The following is a 19,784-nucleotide window of genomic DNA, read 5'->3' as shown; positions in this document are numbered from 1 at the left end:
GCCCTCCCCTCCGCCCCGCTTCCTACCCAGCCGGCTCCCGCGCTCGCCCGCTCGCTCTCTTTGTGTGCCGAGCAAGGAGGGGGGTGCGTGCGCGTGTGCGCGCGCGTGTGCGCGCGTGGGTGTGGGCGTGTGCGCGCGCGCGTGGGGGGTGTTGAGCGGGTGGGGGAGGGTAGAGCGTGGGGCCCTGCCTCCGCCGCCGCGGAGTCGCACGCGGGCGTTTGCCCCTTCCTCGAAGAGGGGGACGTGTGGTCACTGAGAACAGCGATCGCAGGCGTAGCCGAGAGCTGGGTCGGCGCGCTGCACCCGCGGTGGGCAGAGCGCTTGGCAAGGCTCCGCTGGTGCGGTTTGCTGGTGGGGCTGCTACGGGGTGGAACTTGTTGGTGACGTTCAGACTCTGATGATTTTGCCGGCTTGATACACGCCTGCTGCGGTTTTGGAGTGAGGAGGGGCCGGGCGGGGTTCACAGCTGGGAACAGGACCAAGCACTTGGCAAGCAACCACAGCGATGGGAATAGTAATATGGTCTGTAGGATGCATGCATGTGGGGCGATGATAGGAAGCTGTCACTGGAAGTGGTGCCCAAAGTGGCCCAGATGGGATTAAGTGAAAAGGGTAAGGAAGGGAAAGAAGGGGGAAGGAGAAGAGAGGAGGACAGAGGAAGGAAGGGAAGGAGAGAGGGAGGAAGGAAAAGGAAGGCAGGGAAAAAGAAAGAAGGAAGAAATGAACCACAGAGAAGACTGGGGGACTCAGGGAGTCAAACCTGAGACCTGTCGGGGTTACGTGAAAGGAAGCACCCAGTGTCCGCCGTCTCCACTGCTGCTGCTCTTCCAGATTCACGGGCACACCTCACCTCCTGTTACTAGTAGATGGTCACTGTCACCCAGAGGAAGTTGTTCGCCACCGACTTCACGGGGCTGCCTTTTCTGAAAGACTGCTAAGTCTCTCCCTCCAAGCTTGTGTCTCTTCCTTTCTAGAAGTATTCTAGCACCTCCAGTGCAAAAAGAGTGAGGGCATTTCCTGAAGATCCTCCTTCAAAATAAGTTTAAAAAGAACATGATATCAATACCTTTTTCTTTAGGAAACTCAACCCTTGAAAATGGAACTGAATCAAACAAAACTTTTGTGTGTGTGTGTGTGTGTGTGTGTGTGTGTGTGTGTGTGTGTGCTGGAACAAAGAGAAACTTCAGATAATGACTATTTTACACATTATTGTGAAGTTTGAACAAAAGAGAAAACTGCATAAAGAAACAAGATGTGTTGGCTAAGGAACCATATTTTATGACCATAGGATGGTAACTGAATGTGCCAAAGTAGCCAAGTTCTTTGAAGTGTAATTTTCCTGTCTTGGTGATTTCGATTTTTTTTTTTTAACCCTGTGTTTTCTCGTCACCCCTGAAATGTTTGCCTCTGGATTTGGCATCAGAGGAGGCTTTGACAGTTTTTGTGGCATGCTGTAGTAGCCTATGGTCTCCGTTTGGAAGTATTAATCCTTCACTTGTATGTTCCAGGTTCAGAATATGATGTGAGGGGTCTTGGAGAGGACTGAGAAGAGTTCCTTTTAGGATTGAGATTGTTTTCTGACCCAGAGAAATTAAGAATTATTCCTTTGCTATCAAACTCTGGTATATTCCCTTGGTGTCTTTGGCTTAGCAGAGAAGGAAAGGGGCTAAAGAGGCAGTTAATAAGGTTGTTTACCTACTACTGGTGCTTTTACAACAGAATAATAAAATAAAGCGCTAAAAAAGAGTTTCAAGTTTCTGCTACTGCTGAGTTGGGCTGAACCATTTTGCCACCAGATTAAAGCCAGTGACTTGCAGTCTTCTATCCTGCTTCAATTGCTCTGGAGGCCAATTAAAAGGTTGGACTTTTCAGACAAGACTTGTCTCCCTTCCATCTGGAAATAAACAAGCCAGACAAGCTCCCAGTCCCTTATGAATATGTTCCTTAGAGTAGCCTTAAAAGCACAGTGTCAAGAAAGACAGCAGCAAGAAAGAGAAATGCGGTGGGAGAGGATGTTTCTCAAGGACGGAGGAGGGAGGGCACTTGTCGAGGCTTCTGCTCTGCGACCAGGGGAGCTGTCCTCCCTGTGGTGCTGAAGCCAAGGGCTGTGTGAGAGGCGTGACCGTGAGCCCGACGGCAGAGGGAGGGGTGCTCAGTCCCTCTCTGCGACGCAATCCCAGGGAAAACGCGCACGGTCTGGCCACCGAAAACTTTTCTATCCCTTCCCACCTACGTTTGCCGCCTATTTAACTACGCCTCACGCATACTGCTTCACTGCTCAAATCGGGAGGTTTTGCTCTAATTTTGTGCCGGCTGCTCACTCCTGGGGCTTTGTTGATTTTCCAGCTGGTTTCTGGCTGCTTTTCTCACATAGTAAGATCTACTCGCAGATGTGCCTTTCCCCCGCGTTTAAAAGTAATTGTAACCCCCGGTTTAAAAAGCAAACAGCCTTGTTTATCTCCTTGAGCAGCAACTTGTAATTAAACTATTAGTGTCGTTATCAGCACTGCTGAAGAGAGGAGCCTGCATTACTCTGGATAAAGTACATAAATTGGGCATAGAGAGAATTTTGTTTGTCTCTTCACAACACTTGATAAACGATTCAGCAAGGAAGCTTTCATCTGCCCTTTCTTCCCGCTCCTCTCCTACCCCTAGTCACTTACTCTTTATTCTTTCCAGAGAAATTCTTTATTGGTTTAAATTATTTATGTTTAGCATTCCCTTTCTCACACCCACTCATTTTATATAAGCCCATGTTTAATATTTGAGAGGTTTAGTAATGCTTCAAGGAAATAAATACACACATATCCATTGTACTTGGAAATCATGATATCATGAAATCATCCAGGGACCAACTCCCTTAAAACTAATGTGCACACTTGCCAGATAAAAGTGGACTGGGCATCTTGCATACTGATTCAATACTTAAGCATTCCTGCAACTACACCCTGTCCCTGATGGTCCTTAATAATATCATTTCAGGAATAACTCCACAGCTTGAGTGAAGCATATAATCCTACAGTCCCAAGTCAGTCAAAGAATAGCACCAAAATGTGGGTCTTTCATCACTTTATGAAGATGCTAATTTCAAGGTTCAGCCTAAATTGAGAGAGTAGAGAGCAAAACTTTTTCTGAACCATGACTATTTTTCTAAAAGAGCCTCTTTTGAAGGCTTTTTAACTTCTATTTAGCATTTAGTGTATGCAAACATTGATAGTTGACTGTTTGCTGAAGATAGTATACATGCTAGAGAGAATGAAGCCAACGTATTTGCTGAAAGTTACTCAGACACATTAGATCTCATTTAAAACACTGGAAGAAGTTTTTTTTTTCCTGAGAAATTCAAATGTGTTAAAAGGACATCATGTAGCACAAGAGGTTGTGCACACTCTTAGTAGCACGTGTTTCTAATTGTGTTCTCACTCAGTAATTAACATCACTGAGGTTTAGCTGGTAAGAACTTACCCTGCCTCATGAGGTCATTCATTCACTGCATCGAAGTGAATGCAATGTAGATTTGCAGCTCATCTGGCAAATATTTCCCCGTGGGCTAGTTTATTCTATTTATTTTTATATTAACCTTATATAGAAGAATATTTGATACATACAAGGTACTGAAACGGAAAGGTTCTCCATAATTACACACCAGAATGAATGAAAGTGTTGTGATAAATAGAAGATGTAAGCACATCTAAAATTTCTTAAAGGGATGTCCAAAGAAGGAAAGCTAGTCTTAGGATGATATAGGATTGTTGAAAACACAAAACCAATATTTTGCACTCTTGAGAAGAGTAAGTACTTCTCTAATGATGGTTAACCTTGGTTGACATTTCAGAATTGCTTTGTATGTATGGAGGAGACTTTAAGTTAATAGCGTGGTCAACCCCAGAGTACTTAGCCTCTTTGGAAGAGGCTGAGATCTGTTGTTGTCCCTGATGTTAGCCAGGGGTATTTGTTTCTGACTCCCATTGGTCTCCTCCACTCTTTCAGGCCTAGAAGAAAATTGCAGTCAAAAGTGCCTTTCTCTGGTTACTTTTAAGAATGGCTGGGTCAGTCATATTAAGTTTTAAACTGAGATCCCTTTTCTACCTCTCTTGAGGAGGAAGACCTTCATCCCTTAGCTAAATTCTAAAAGTCCTGATATTGAGAAGTGACATCTCAGAATGCGCTATTGTCATTTAACAATGAGGACTGTCTCCAGGCAAAATTGTGAACATTGTCAATCTGAAGGTCTGGGTAAACATTCTCCTTCACTCTTTCTCTGAGGAATGTCTATGCATGTATCCCTCACAATATTTTTGTTACTGACTTCGAATTGAAGGCGGAGCGTGTGGTTCTGGCTTTTATTTGGTGGACCCCAAATCTCCTTTAAAGTATTGCTTCTAGCGTTCAGGAGCCAGAATCCAAGTAGCTGACCATGTAGCTAACCAGGAGCGTCTACTGTGGGGCTCTCTGAAGCTTTGTCCTCCTTCCGTGTCATTGGAAAAGCTAGCTAACCCGATAATCTCACTATGTCATGCATTAAGGCGGTACTAATGAAGACCACTCCAGATAACATAAATAATATACACGAGGTACAGAAAAGTGAGTAATTAACACCAAGAGAAAACAGGAAACCCTTTGCCGTACATGTTTAACTTGGCTGCTTACAATGTCATTGTTTCAACAACAATTCATATATTTATGAGATAACTAAAACATAAAATCTGAGTTGCATGGTTCAATTTTCTTAGGATCTTTTGATCTGGGCACTGTTAAAAAAATTTTTTAACATCTAAGTATTGTATTTACTATGATCACTAAATGCTAAGGTTCTTGTTTGGTTTGTCTGTATATGCCCACATATTCTAATTTCATGGAAGACGATGGAGGTGTGTCTTATATAAAAAATAAGAATCAGGAGTCAGAAGAACGGATTCTAATCTCTTCCTCTAAGACCGTAGGCAAGTCATTTAACCTTTGTGAGTTTGAGTCACTCAGCTGTAGATTTTTAAATCTCGAAAGTCCCATCCAATCTAAACAATTTGTGTGAATAATTGGCATTTCTAACTCTAGCTGTGCTAATGGATACATACTATGCCACTGATTTTATGTAGAGTCTAATTTATGGTATAAAACATATAGACTAGCATAATTACAATAAGAATGAAAATATTTGATCAAAGCTAAGTTATAAAAATAAGTTTGATTAAAAGAATAATTAATATATATTATAGTAATTTAAAATAAATTATTAATAATAACTAAGAATTGCCAGAAGGCACATTTATATGTACCATATTAATCAAAATGTTTTAAATTTGAATATTCAGGGATTAGAGTCTTTAACACAGTTGATGCTCCGTAAGTGTTTGTTGTATGGTTGAATATGGTATTAGAGAAAGCTTAGCAGTAAATGGAAAGTCAGGAAACTAAATGTGAATCCAGTTCCCAATTGGCATTTTAAGTCTTGTAGCCTGTTCTTTCATAATTAAAATGAAATGAGTATACCTATAAGATCTATATTTTTCCTTTATCCTTTTAAAATACCAGGGAAGGGAAATATGTATGCAGACTAGCTAAATGGCAAGATTCAATCAAGCTGCAATGTACCCTTTTGTAATTCACAAATAGAATAATCCTAACTTCTAGGCACTGTCTGTGAAACTTGACCATGAACTACAAAGAAATTTGTTTCCTTTTTCTTCACAGGCATATAAGCTGACAGGAGCAAATAAACTATTGGTCAGAATAAGTGCACATTAATAGATTTACATACATACATTTTAATACTAACCAAAGATATTTTTAAGTCCCTTATGGAGTTGTTCTTTGATATACGCAACTTCAATTCGTCGTAATTTATTGCACAAGTAAAATAATTAAAATTCAAGTGGGAAGAGAAGATAACTTGTGGAGCTGTTTTTCTCTTTGATTAATAAAGTGACAAGAGGGAACATACATTATATGTTTATACAGTTACATATAAGCTGAAGAGGGCCTGAAGGAACAAATAATAGATATGTTTTTCCTCATTGTATGATACAAGAAAAACTCTAGAATTTTCATATTTTGTTTCCTATCTCCCCCATCCACTTTAGTAGGTGATAAAGTGGATATGATTTCCGGGGTTGGGGGTGAAATGTGGGCCATGTTGACACTTTAATTGCTTTAATTTATAAGTCTTTTATATAATGAAGGATAGTTAAAATAAAAGGCAAAATTGATTTTATGACCTTATTGAATAATGATGGATTCATTTGCATGACTTTCACGCAGGTTATCAAAGGACAAGAGGAATAATCTCATGCTAGTAGTTATTTCATATTTATGAAGGCAAGTATTGTGTAAAAGCCTGGAGGTTTCCTATTGATCTTTTGACATTTGTATACCTTATACTAACAATTCAGTAGCAGAATCTTTGAACATTAAATACCAGGGCTGTAATTGCAGACATGAGGATTCGATATACAGTCAACCCTTTGTATCCACGGTTCTGAATCTATGGATTCAGCCAACTGCAGACTGAGAGCACATTATTTCTGGATGTTTATCAATCAAAGGGCAACAAGTGGGTTTAATACTCCATCATGGTTTATTCAAAAATATAGAAAAAGCTTTGCTATGTTTGAATTTATCCCTTATTCCATCTGGGCCTGTTTTGGAGATGGGGGGAGGATGGAGGAAGGTGAGAAGAAAAAATAATATATAATATTCTTTCATTCAGCAAATATTAATTTAGAAGTTGAGACAATTTTTTAGACCCTTGGGTTACATTAGTGATGAAAACAAAAACATCCTACCCTCATGCATTTTAACTTCTAAAAGTGGGTTATGGACAGTAGACGATACCACAGTTAAGTAAGTTGTATAGTATTTCATAAGTTAAGTGTTAAAGCAAATATAAAGCAAACTAAGAGTATAAGGCATATGGGGGCAAAGAGAGGGATGGATTGCAGGACAGGCACCATTGAGAAGAAGGAATCTGAACAAAGTTCTCCACAGTAGAGGAGGGAATAAGCAATGTCCATATGGGGCGGAAGACAAGGCGGAGAGAACGGAGGGAAAGCTAGTGTAAAGGCCCTAAATCAGGAGTGTTCCTGGTGTGTTTAGGACCTGGCAAGGAGCCCAGCTGGGTTGGAGAGGAGTGACTCAGGTGGTAGGAGGGAACGGGAACTAGATTACAGGGGATCCGTTGGGCCATTGCCCACTCATGGTGAAATGTGGTACAAGGCAGGGATCTGAGCACAAGAGAACATGATCTGAAACAGATTTTAAAAGGATCGCTTGGGCTGCTGTGTTAAGGACAGACTATAGTGGGGCAAGGAGGAAGCAGGGCAGCTGGTTTGGAAGCTATTACAGTAATCCAGAAGGATGGTGCTGGCTCAGCAGCAGGGTACAGCGGAAGCAGTGAGCAGTGGTCACATTCTATATCTGGTATAGATATAAGGTATAGCCAATAGGCTTTTATGGTGGATTGAATGTGGGTTGTGAGGGCAGGAGAGGAGCAAGGAGTACCTCAAGGTTCAGCCTGAGCAACTGAAAGGATAGAAAGGGCCATTTAGGGGCATGGGGTATGGTCAGGGGTGCAAATACAGACATAGCAAGTGTGAGATGTCTACTATACATCCAAGTGAAGGTATCCAACAAGCAGTTATACAGGTCTAAGGTTAAACTGAAGTCTGGCCCAGAAATAAACATTTGAGTTGTCAGCACATATAGAGGGAGCCCTTACAGAGGACTTCATCAGCATTTGCTCGTTTATTTTTCATAATGACCCTATGAGATTGGCATTATTATTATTCTCCTTATTTTATCCATGTGGAAACTAAGCCACAAAGAGGTTAAATAACTTAAGCTAATAAGGGGAGTAAGAGGAAGAATTAGAATTCAGATCCTGTTTTATATGACTTCAAAATCTGTATTTTTCATGGGCATGATTTATTACAAGAGAGCAAGCTTATTTATCAGCTTTGCTTTGAGGTTACATTAGAAGCTGAACATGTCTAAGGGAAAGAAAGAGATGGAACTAGGCGTGCATCCTAGCTCAGTATTTTATAAAATGTTTGGCTAGGATTCACTGTAAGAAGTGCATTTTATATCACCTCACATACATATTGAGAATTGGAATAAAATGTTCCTCAAAATACCCTTATAAGTCACAAATGTACTCTGATGTTTTCTATATTATCCTATCCCATCCCTTCCCACTGTTTCATTCTAACATATTTTAGTTATAAAAATGCTAGTTTTAACTCATCTAAATGATTTTATAACCCCCAGTTTAAAAAACATTACTTAATTGATAGTTTTCTCGGAGTGATTTCTGAACTCGGAAAAAAGCTTTTGCAAGGAAATCCGTCTTTAGGACTTCCACTATCCCCATAAGAGTGTGGTCAATTCATTCTCTTACCTGGATGTGAATCAAGGTAGAAGAGAAAAACCCTAAGGTCAGGGCCAACTTAGCTATCGGACACAGTAGACACAGAGCCCAAGCTCACAATACATTTAGAGGCCCACAAAAATGTTTTAATTTTTTAAAGTCAGAAGAAAAAGTAAATATAATCCAGCCTGTTTTACATATGTCTTTATACCAACACATAATAGTTTGTAATACTTATATCATAAAGTATAGTTTTAAAATGTTTTGTGGTAAAAGACAAATGTGCATAGGACCCACAAAAGTCATAATGAAGCTCTACAAAGTGTGGAAAGAGAAGCAGTGAGAAAAAAATTGTTTTTCAATGTAGGATAGTGGCTATAAGGGTATACTCTGGAGCTAGACTTTTTTGGGTTCAATTCCCTACTTTATCACTTACTAGCTGTGTAGCCTTGGGCGAGACATTTAACCTCACCCTGCCTCAGTTTTCTCACCTGTAAAATGGGACGAATAATGGAGACCACCTTGGAGGTTTGCTAAACTTGGAGGGGGGAGGGATAAATTGGGAGATTGGGATTGACATATACACACTATTATACATAAATAGGTAACTAGTAAGAACCTGCTGTATAGCACATGGAACTCTACTAAATACTCTGTAATGACCTATAGGGAATAGAATCTAAAAAAGCGTGGATATATGTATACGTATAACTGATTCACTTTGCTGTACAGCAGAAACTAACACAACATTGTAAATCAACTATATTCCAATAAAAATTAATTTAAAAAACATGGAAAAACTTAGAATAATTCCTGCCACATAGTGAGTATTCACTACACAAAGTGAAGAATGAACTCCGTTACTCCTTTATGTTTCTGTGTTCTGCCTCACCTTTTTTCTATTCTTCTAACATACTACCAAAAAAAAAAAAACCGCCTCTCTAGGTACCACATCTTACAAGACCAAATGAGCTACAGATTCAGAAAGTCTCACATAAGGAAATAATTTTCTTTACTAAATTTTACCCCTATTCAATCCTTCTTGCTTACACTACAGAATGAATAGAACCTGCCCCAAATGAGAAAGTCACCCTCAAACTCTGAAAATTAAGGAAATTTACATTAAAGATAGTCTATTGTCCAACTAGAGTTAATGGATCATCTTTGAAATGTCTTTCGCAAATGGCCACATAGGAATGGCCACCTGAGGAAAAACCTACTGGACTTTCCAACAATCCTCTAAACTTGGAGGAGGTGGTGTGAGGGGAGGAGAAAAAAAGAAGAGCAAACGAAGAAATACAGGGAGAAGAGAGGAGGGAAACAGAGAGAAAAACAAAACTTCTCAGTTGGAGAAAGGCATCCATATAGGTCAGGAGAGCACATCGAAAATCATAGAATCTTGACTTTTGAGAGTCAGGAGGAATATCTTCTCTTCTTTGAGTGATCAGCACGAGGGTTCTGTGCTGGGTTTGGAGATTTGCTTGGTCAAAAATCTGAGTCTGCTGCTTATGAGCGGACTCGTCTCTGAATCTTTGAACCCTGTGAGATGGGGGTAACACTCTCTGCCTAACCCCCATTGTTACTTTGAGGACCAAATGTGAAAATGCTTTGCCAATACCTACGTGCTCTAAAAAGGCAAGAAACAGATGTGGTCTTGATGAGTGGGACAGCTTAAATGCCTAGCTCTGACACAAATAAAGCACAAGAATAGAAATGTGAAAAATAGACTAATTCTACTTAAAATAATGCCTCTGCCATGGCCAAAAATTTCATATAGCCTGAGAGTCCAGAAAGACTGAATACAGCATTTACCAATTTATAAATTTAGGCTCTGTTCGTGCCTCCACTGTCAATCTCATTATTGTATGAAATGCAGTCACGCTAGGATACTATTATCCATCCATAAGAAACAGAGTGCTCGAATTTTTACAAGTGTTGGTGAATTGCAGAAGTTTTTCACTACTTAGTGTAGTCCCAGGCTCACTTCAACTTCCCACTTGATAGTAGTTCTCCAGAAGGTACCTGTCGTATTCAAGCTACAAGTAACGGTACTGCACAGGAGAAGTGCCAGCCAGTGCCGTGCGGGGTATTAGGTCACCGTGGCCTTGTGCAGACTCAGCCAAATAGCTCTTCTTTCACAATCTCTTCTCCCCTTTTCTTCACCCTTCTCCCCCCAAGTGAATGTCCTACTTATTTGTTTTGACCTTAAAAGATACAACCAGAGGTTTCAAGGCAAAACCTTCATTTCTAAGAGAGAGTGGGGGGGGGGTTAAATGTCCTCAGTGTTCTCCGTGGAAGTCTAGGGCTGTTCCTTACCTCCCCCTCCAACCACAGAATTACAGTTTGCACAGCTGTGGGACCAGCTGCTCTGTATTCACTCCAGACCTCGCACCAGGCAGCCTTCCAGCAACATCCTTGCTATATCTGGTCATGAAGCTGACAGTTATCAGCTAAGAGGCAACTATTTCAGTAAGAAAAGTGACTTCTACCAGCAGCTTTGGCATCGGGCTCAGAGCTGCCCTACAGGCAAGGAAACTTCTCAGTTCTCGAAACAATCTCTCCATGTTCAATTTGTTCAATAGAGATAGAACAGGCAGAAACAAAATTAGGAGTGACGAAGTTTTTATTTTTATTCTTTTTTGTCTTTGACTTTTACAGTTTGGAGGCTCCTTCTAAGCTATGGATGTCATTCATATAAAAGCAAAATTTCTCAGCCGATATATGGGTAATGCAGACCACACCAAATTTTGGTTAATCATAGATTTCCCTTTATACATAATTTATGATACCACATGACTTTCATGAGTGTATTTTACTGCATTTTGACATGAAAAGATATTTAGCTAATAGACTTTAAGCAAACTGAACGCTTGATACGTTATTACAGTTTTGTAAAACTTCACAGTGACTAAATCTTTCTTCAGCTTGTGAAGTGCCTGAGGTAGTTTTCTTTTATCCATTCATGTAAGTAGTTCATTGTAACTATTCAGAAATAAATCATTAGTGTGGTTTCTGACATTTTAGCCAAAGACGGGCCTTATAACCCCATGTACCACTCACTTCTCACCACAAAAATCCTCCCCATTTTGTGAAGCAAACAGATAACATGGGCAGTGGTCACTGTACATAATGTTTGGTTTGCTTGTTTCATTGATTCGAAAATTTGTCTTTGTTTATCAAAGTTTATTCATACGTTTGCATCTGTAGTTCAGATCATATCCTTTCAGGTATCTTAAGAACACTGGTATTTCTCAAAATAGAAGACACGCTCTTATTTTTCTTGTCCACCAGGTCTGAGTCAAACCGTGTCACCACTTGTCTCAGAGGATGGCAACCACATAAACGGAAGTGTGTGTTAAGTCTCAGACCAACTAGAACCATCCATAAAAATAATACCGGGTCAACCCAAAGCAAGCTCAAATCAGTCTTAAAGTCACTTCATTGGCCTCTCGGTTACAGCTCATATAATATGATCTATATGAAAGATTTCTGCTGTAATGTTACCTCATAAAGAAATACATCATCTACAGACTCCTTTTATAAACCCAATTACGGGAACAATTCAGCAGACTTAACAGCTACTAGGATGTGCATCCTATCTCCTCCTTGATTCCACTTATTAAAGACACTGAACTGGAAATATTATAGAGGAAAGAAACAATGACTGAATTTAGCCCACACAGAAAAGGCTGATATAATCACTCAATCAGGCATAACTTTAGTTCTCTCTTACGGCCATGTCGTCAGCTTCATTTATAATAGGTGGTTTGTCTAAAGAAACACTATAAGCAGGCCCTTTGTACACAAATATGAATATATTTTCAATATCTCACTGAACTTCTTGGCAAAAAATCGTACTTGATTAATTCAAAAGTATTAGTTGGCTACTTCATTTCAATTCGACCATCACAGTACTTTGATAACGAAGATCTTTGGTGGCAAGTGGCAGAGAGCAAAATAAGAATAACAGTTAATAAAACATATCATTAATTAAAAATTGATAAAAATATATTGTTGGGGGAAAAAAGTCCAATAGTGAAAGATGTGATTCCTTTTTTTTTTTTTTTTTTTTTTTTGCGGTTTGCGGGCCTCTCACTGTTGTGGCCTCTCCCGTTGCGGAGCACAGGCCCCGGACGCACAGGCCCAGCGGCCATGGCTCACGGGCCCAGCCGTTCCGCGGCATGCGGGATCCTCCCGGACCAGGGCACGAACCCGTGTCTCCTGCATCGGCAGGCGGACTCTCAACCACTGCGCCACCAGGGAAGCCCAGATGTGATTCCTTTTAACTTCATACCAAGGCTCAGACCAGCAGGGATTCATATTCAGTTCGTTATCTCGAACAGAGTTGACATGGTGATACTGGTTTTGGGAAGAAATCACATATGTTATAATAAAGCCTAGAAAGGGATCAAGTAGAGAAACAGATGTAATGTTCAAGTGAAGGCTTTCCTGCAGCACGACTCATCATTCAGAACTGGGGACAAAGGAGGAGCATGTTATGGCTACTAGTACATCGAATCAGATGTTTGGTGCATTCACTGCAACTGGGCAGAAACACTCAACACTGGTGTATATTAAAGCTGGTGTAAATTTCTTTCCAGTTGCTGCTCCCAGTGGACTTTGTTCTCTGTCAATCTCTAGAAACCTGAACTACGGTCCAAGAACCACAATGAATCCTGAGTGCATGCTGGTGTCTTTTTAAGATTAGAACTCCTTTCATCTCTCTCATGCTTACTCTTTAGTGACCTAAGGAAAAACAATTGTGTTATTTATGTGAGTTCATAAAAACATAGATTTTTTTTTTTCTGTAAGGCCTCAGTTTCCATAAATCTGTTGCTGGAGTTCATTATTTTCTTCCCCTAAGTGGGAAAACGGTTTCAGGCCTTAGGTCCACATAATTTCTCCCATTACATTCCTGTCTCTGCCTAGTGATAGAATAAAATGCCTCACTGTCATGAAGGTCTAGAGGCCGTACAGTTAGGAGCAGATAAACAAAGTATGGTGGCAGGTAAAAGGTTGAGCTCTGGTTTTCCCAGGGTAAAATGCCTGGGGTGCCTACAGATTTGTAATACATCATCATACGTAGAAGGAGAAAAATGTCTAGAGAGTATTGGTCCCCGTGGGAACCTCTGGTCAGGTAAGATGTAACAAGCCTTCTGACAGCTCTGGAAACCTTGTGGGTAGAGGAATAACCGTGGACTTGTGTCAGACACACGTAGGTACGAATTCTGACTCTGCTGGGCAATTTTAGGGCAAGTTTATTATATTTATGAACTTCAGCTTGCTTACCTATACGATGAGAATACTAATTTATCAGAATTGCTGTGAGAATTACATGAAAGGGGGATATAAAGCAAAGTACCTGGCCTAGTAGGTGCTCAGTAAACACTATTCAAACATTTCAAGCCAGAAACATGCTCAGTTTAGTATATTAACATAAAATCTTGATGTTGTATCACAGTGATAAATATTTTATTAGATTACCAAAGACCCCTTCTCAAACCTGGACAAAATTTTAGAAAAAGAAAGGATGGGGCTTCCCTGGTGGCGCAGTGGTTGAGAGTCCGCCTGCCAACGCAGGGGACGCGGGTTCGTGCCCCGGTCTGGGAGGATCCGGAGCGGCTGGGCCCGTGAGCCATGGCCGCTGAGCCTGCGCGTCCGAAGCCTGTGCTCCGCAACGGGAGAGGCCACAACAGTGAGAGGCCTGCGTACCACAAAAAAAAAGAAAGAAAGAAAGAAAGGATGACCTGTTATAGTTTATTGTGACTTATTTCATTAAATAACAAAAAAACAAACATTCATCAAAGGCTCAACATGGATTTAAAGTTTCGTCAGCAACTAAATCCGGGACTTCCCTGGTGGCGCAGTGGTTAAGAATCCGCCTGCCGATGCAGGGGACACGGGTTCGAGCCCTGGTCCGGGAAGATCCCACGTGCCGCGGAGCAACTAAGCCCGTGCGCCACAGCTACTGAAGCCCATGCTCTGCAACAAGAGGAGCCCCTGCTCACCACAACTAGAGAAAGCCTGAGCGCGGTAACAAAGACCCAATGCAGTCAAAAATGGGGGGGGGGACCACCTAAATCCATCAGTAGGAACATTAACATCCACTGGACTCCAAGCTTTCTGAGGGAAGGAACTCTGTCGCCTGATTTGCTCCTGAATCCTTGGTGCCTAGCATTGGCCATGGTGCCTAGCATTGGCCATGGCCCATAAGAGGTGCTCAAAAAGTTCTTGTCATGAAGAAAGGTATCAGGGAAATGGCCACTTTGCTATCAGTCAGTCATCTTTTTTTTTTTTTTTTTCGCGGTACGCGAGGCTCTCACTGCTGTGGCCTCTCCCGTTGCGGAGCACAGGCTCCGGACGCGCAGACTCAGCGGCCATGGCTCACGGGCCCAGCCACTCCGCGGCACGTGGGATCTTCCCGGACCGGGGCACGAACCCGTGTCCCCTGCATCGGCAGGCGGACTCTCAACCACTGCGCCACCAGGGAAGCCCAGTCAGTCATCTTTATACCAAACTAGTTGGATTTCTTCTACATATTTTTTACAAGGACATTATTTTTATTTTTTTCATTTTTTTCATTTTTTATTGAGCCTTAATTGACTTATAACATCATGTAAGTTTAAGGTGTACAAGGTGTTGATAAAAGGACTTTATTTTGTTAAAAGCAGTTTTAGGTTCACAGAAAAATTGGAAGGAAGGTACAGAGCTTTCGCCTATGGCCCCTGCCTCGACACATACAGACGCCCCCGCCAGAGGGGTGCATTTCTTACAACTGATGAGCCTGCTCTGATGCGTCTTGTTCACCCAAAGTCCATAGTTGACCTCAGGGTTCACTCTTGGTGTTGCACTTTCTATGGATTTGGTCAAATGTATAGTAATAACTATCCACATTATAGTATCATATAGAGTATTTTCACTGCCCTAAAAATTCTCTGTGATCAACTTATTCATGTCTCTCCCTCCCCCCGAAACCCCTGGCAACCACTGATCTCTTTACTGCCCTCAGGGTTTTCCTTTTTCCAGAATGTCATATAATTGGAATAATACAGTGTGTAGCCTTTCCACAATGGCTCCTTTCACTGCCGTGCTTTTGACGTTCCTCTATGGCTCTTCCTGGCTTGCTAGCTCATTTGCTTTTAGTGCTGAGTAGCGTTCCATTGTCTGTAGGTACCACAGTTTCTTTATCCATCCACCTGCTGAAGGACATCTTGGCTGCTTCCACGTTTTGGCAACTATGGATAAAGCTGCTATAAACGTCTGTGTGCAGGTTTTTGTGTGGACATATTTTTCAACTCCTCTGGGCAAACACCAAGGGGCGTGCTTGCTGGATCATATGGTGCAAGTATGTTTAGTTTTATAAGAAACTTCCAAAGCGTCCTCAAAAGTGGCCTTACCATTTTTGCATTCCCATCCGCAACGAATGAAGTTTCTTTTCCTTTTTTAGTAACATCTCTACACATCTTCAGGTATCGGGTCCTTATTTCCTTCTCACAGTTTCTGGAAGCAGAAGTAGAGTGAGGAGACAAACTTACCCCCCAGAGCTGCCCACAAACCAGTCAGGCCTCTCAGACTTGCCGTATCCAACTCCTCAGCCCCTCCGGCTCTGGGGAGAGGTCCAGAAGCCTGATGTTCTCCATAGCTTACGTCTGGGTTCTGAAAACCGGGTGAAAAAGGGTTATGTTGATTTTTACTCCTGCTCCATCGTCACTGCAGTAGTACTTGTGATGATACCGCTAACTTTCTCATCAGTATTCAGTTCAGGGTCCCCTCTCAAGTAATTCCCTGGACGGGAAGAAAGGTTTAAAGTGCAGTTCTTGCAAAGGAAATGAGCTGTTTCTTCTCCCATGCATCAGAAATAGGAATGCCTTTGAGGTTGCCAATTCTGAAAACGCAGAAGTAGAAATGAAGCGGGCACAGCCAATTTAATGTGTTTCTCCTCACTGAACCAGCATTTGTTTTCCTTTTGAGCCAAACTATAGGGACTGACATCATTGTGACAAGATCATAGGATCCTCCCTTTTTACATATTTCTGAAAAGTATACCTAAATTTTATAAAATAAACCTTACTAAAATAGGAATACCATGTTCTGTGTCGGAGGTCATCCTTCATCTCCAAGTTCTTAGAGAATAAACTTGGACTCAACAGAGTTACTTTTTAAATTTTGGAGTCAGATTCAGGCTGCCTTTAAATTCAGAGCAGGGAAATTATTGAAATATTCAACGAATTGAGCTTAAAGAAAGTTTAGAGGTTATCTATTCCAATTAACATATCTTGCAGGTAAGGAAATTACATCCCAGAGAACTCTGTGGTCCCCAAGAAGAGAAAAAAAAGACAGTGAAAGTGAAATTCCCCAGAATCTAGACATTTAAAAATAGCTTAGTCCCAGGGGTGAGCTGGAGCTAGCTCATATAGGGTCATGAGAGCCAACTAGGCACATGTCTTCCCAACTCCACATTCAGTGACATCATATCAGTAGTCTGAAATCAGCCTTGGAGGGAGTATTTACAGCCATGGAAATCAGCAAGCACTGCTACAATTCAGAACTTTCTTTAGAAAGCTGCTTGTGAAACATTTGCCAGCACACCACTGCTCAACTCACAGAACTGAGCCTAATATTTGATAGGCGTAGTTTAAGCACCATCTAAGTATAATACATAAGTGGTTTAGGCATGGTTTATTAGATGCTGAGAATGTCAAAGGAAAAGTATCAGACAGGTTTTGCTTGATCAATTTAATCTGACACCTTTAACATGCAAATGTTTATTTACTTCAGTGGCTCTAGGAACATGTTGATAGGTCAAATTACTATATTATTGCTTTACTGTCGTTTAAATATGGAATAATCAATATGGCTACGGTGACGGCTATAAGCATGTCTATTGAAAATATGCTTTCATCTTTAAACTAGATATAAATACGTATGATACAATTTAACAGTTTTTCATAGAAAATATTTTATCTTGTTACCCTGTCATTTGGACACTTATGAAGAGGAAAGTGGATTTTTTTTTGCAGGTCATTTAATAATAAGATCACGTATTCCAACATTTTATGCAGCATTTCCATATTTCCCAGCTAATGTAATACATTAACTCGGTTTGGAATCCAGTTTCAATCAAACTAATGGTGAATCAGTTATAATGTCCCCATACCAGCCTTAGCAGCTGGAAAGGTGCATCTTGAAGCAAGAGTCAACAGCGATTTAGAATTCTCCCAGCCTTTCTGTCCTTAGCACAATTGCTAGATGCATCAGAATGTTTTTTTTTTTTTTTTTAAGTCATCACATGTAGGCTTTCCAAAGAGACACTTATAAAAATATATTTCGGTTTCTTCAGGTCACATGTATTTTTCAAGCAGTGGAGGGAAAGCTTTTTTGTTGTCTTCTGCATAAGTTGTTAATGGGTAGTGAATGCAGCTATAGATGAAATGAGGGTCCCAGAGGAGCACCTGTCTTGTGGTAGGGAATTTGAACAACCCCCTTTACACCCTTCTTTCTTTTTAAAATGTGACTCAATGACCATCATAAAGGGGTATGCGTGCATACACTAAGAAACCAGACGAGAACCTTGCAATTTATGCATCAGAGTGGTATACGGTATTAAATGAGAATGTTTGCGCTCTTGGTGTATTTTACAGCTCTCTGGGCCATTTCCGAGCATTCTGACATATAAAAGAAAACGTATAAAGGGATTCAGAAGGAGAGGTCATTAATTAGGAAAACGGCCAAAGGATGGAAAATTCCAGGAAAAAAGACAAACTTAAAAGGCATTAATAAATCCTGTTTGAATTACTTTAACATATTCTAGCCAAATACATAAATCAAGCAGAAAACGTTAGTGTTATTTGGACTAAAATGATCTCATAATGGGCTTGGCATCTTTCTTCGAGATAAAGAGGGAGACCTGGTGGATTGGAACTATAGATACGTCAGCTGGGACCTGTAATTACCTGATTTTGACAAGTTTGATGTGACTTGGTACAACCGTGTTTCTTTCTATAGGGACAGTTGCTTAGAACGCCATCAAACCCCTTTTAGGGAACAGATCCCGGGAAGAATGATTATCACCATCAAACCCTGTCGGGCTAAAGAACCTGAGAAGAGATTGGATTTTTCCTTGTTTAAGGTCTTGGTAGGAGGAATTCATATAGCTGGCCAGAACATTTCTTTTCACCTTTTGAAAAACTTTCTTTTCTCTTTGAGAAAGCGGTGAGCTCCGATCTTGGTCTTGGTTGGTGTCTGTGGGTTAGACCATGGGCTGTGGAGGGGGACCCCCTGGGTGTGCATTCCATCCGGCCTCACCAAGTATGGGACCTTGAGTTAGCTGCTGCACCCCTCTATGCTTTTCTTCCTTTTCAGTACATCGGGGATAATAATACTAGTATCTATTTTACAGTTGTGAGGATTAGATAAGGCAATAGGTATAAAGTTCTTCAAGAGTTTCTGATACATAGTAAGCACCTGGCAAGTGTTCACTAGGATTATTGGTAGGAACCGCTGGCCCAGGATGCTAATCAGCGTTAGCGCCTCCGCAGCTGCTGGGGGAGGCTCCCAGACAGACTTGGGGCGGGCACAGGAAGCTGGCTCAGCTGTGGGGTCCCTCTGTGAGTCGGTGCTTTTGCTTGCCTCCCTGTTCTGCACAGATCTGCTCAGAGGAAAACCTCTTTAACCCCCTAGTTTGAGTGTTGGCTGAGGCAAGCTGTCCCAAGCCATTCAGGCTGTGACTAAGCAGATTCTAGCCTCTTTTAGGTAATTTGTGGGGCTAAGTATTTAACGCAGTAGGCAGGTAAAAGATGTGATATACCAGTGTTTAGTCACTTCTAACTGCTTGAGATGATTATGCAATTTGAAATGCCATGAGACGTGGGAAGCGGGGTAGGAGTCGGTGAAGACTCAGTCCTCTTGCCTTTTCATTTGGAAAGCCCCCTCGGTGTGTCTTCCCACTGTGCGGACTCTTAAACTTGGTTTCACAGTTATCCCGGAGGGGTGATAGTGGAGCCCGTGTTCTAGGTGTCTATAGAGCTATCTTACATCCTACCTCTTGTTTAGCACCCCCAACACCCAGACCCTGGGCTAGGCACTCGGAACAAAAAGATAGGTAGGCAGACCCCTAGTTCTTAGGAGCCTGAGTCTGCTTGGGTAGAGGAAGAGTAAACAGATGGTTCCAATGCAAAGAGGCAGTGCCATAGTCTGGGCACAGACAAAGCATCACTGGACGTAGGCCATGAAGAGACCAGCGCTGACTGGGAGAGTTGGGAAATCCTTATGGAGGAGAACACTTGGGCTGATTCTCAGAGGACGAGTAGGATTTTTCTCATGGATGAAACCAGGTGTGGAGGCACGTGGGGCGGGGGCGGGGGGAGAGTTTCAAGCATTGAAGAGCATTCTAATCAGAGGAAACAGTCTGCACGAAATCCGT

The 19,784-nt window shown here is 41.5% G+C and overlaps 1 protein-coding gene across 9 annotated transcripts in view; it reads left to right on the top strand.

Moving 5' to 3' along the window:
* The window catches only part of PHACTR1 (phosphatase and actin regulator 1), a 536,379-nt gene that overhangs the window by 39,806 nt on the left and 476,789 nt on the right, over positions 1–19,784 (top strand). The gene's annotated exons all lie outside the window — the stretch shown is intronic.

Source organism: Kogia breviceps, chromosome 10 (genome assembly GCF_026419965.1).
Source record: "Kogia breviceps isolate mKogBre1 chromosome 10, mKogBre1 haplotype 1, whole genome shotgun sequence".
In the NCBI taxonomy this organism is placed as follows: Eukaryota; Metazoa; Chordata; class Mammalia; order Artiodactyla; family Physeteridae; genus Kogia; species Kogia breviceps.
This window is presented reverse-complemented; position numbering and strand designations above follow the sequence as displayed.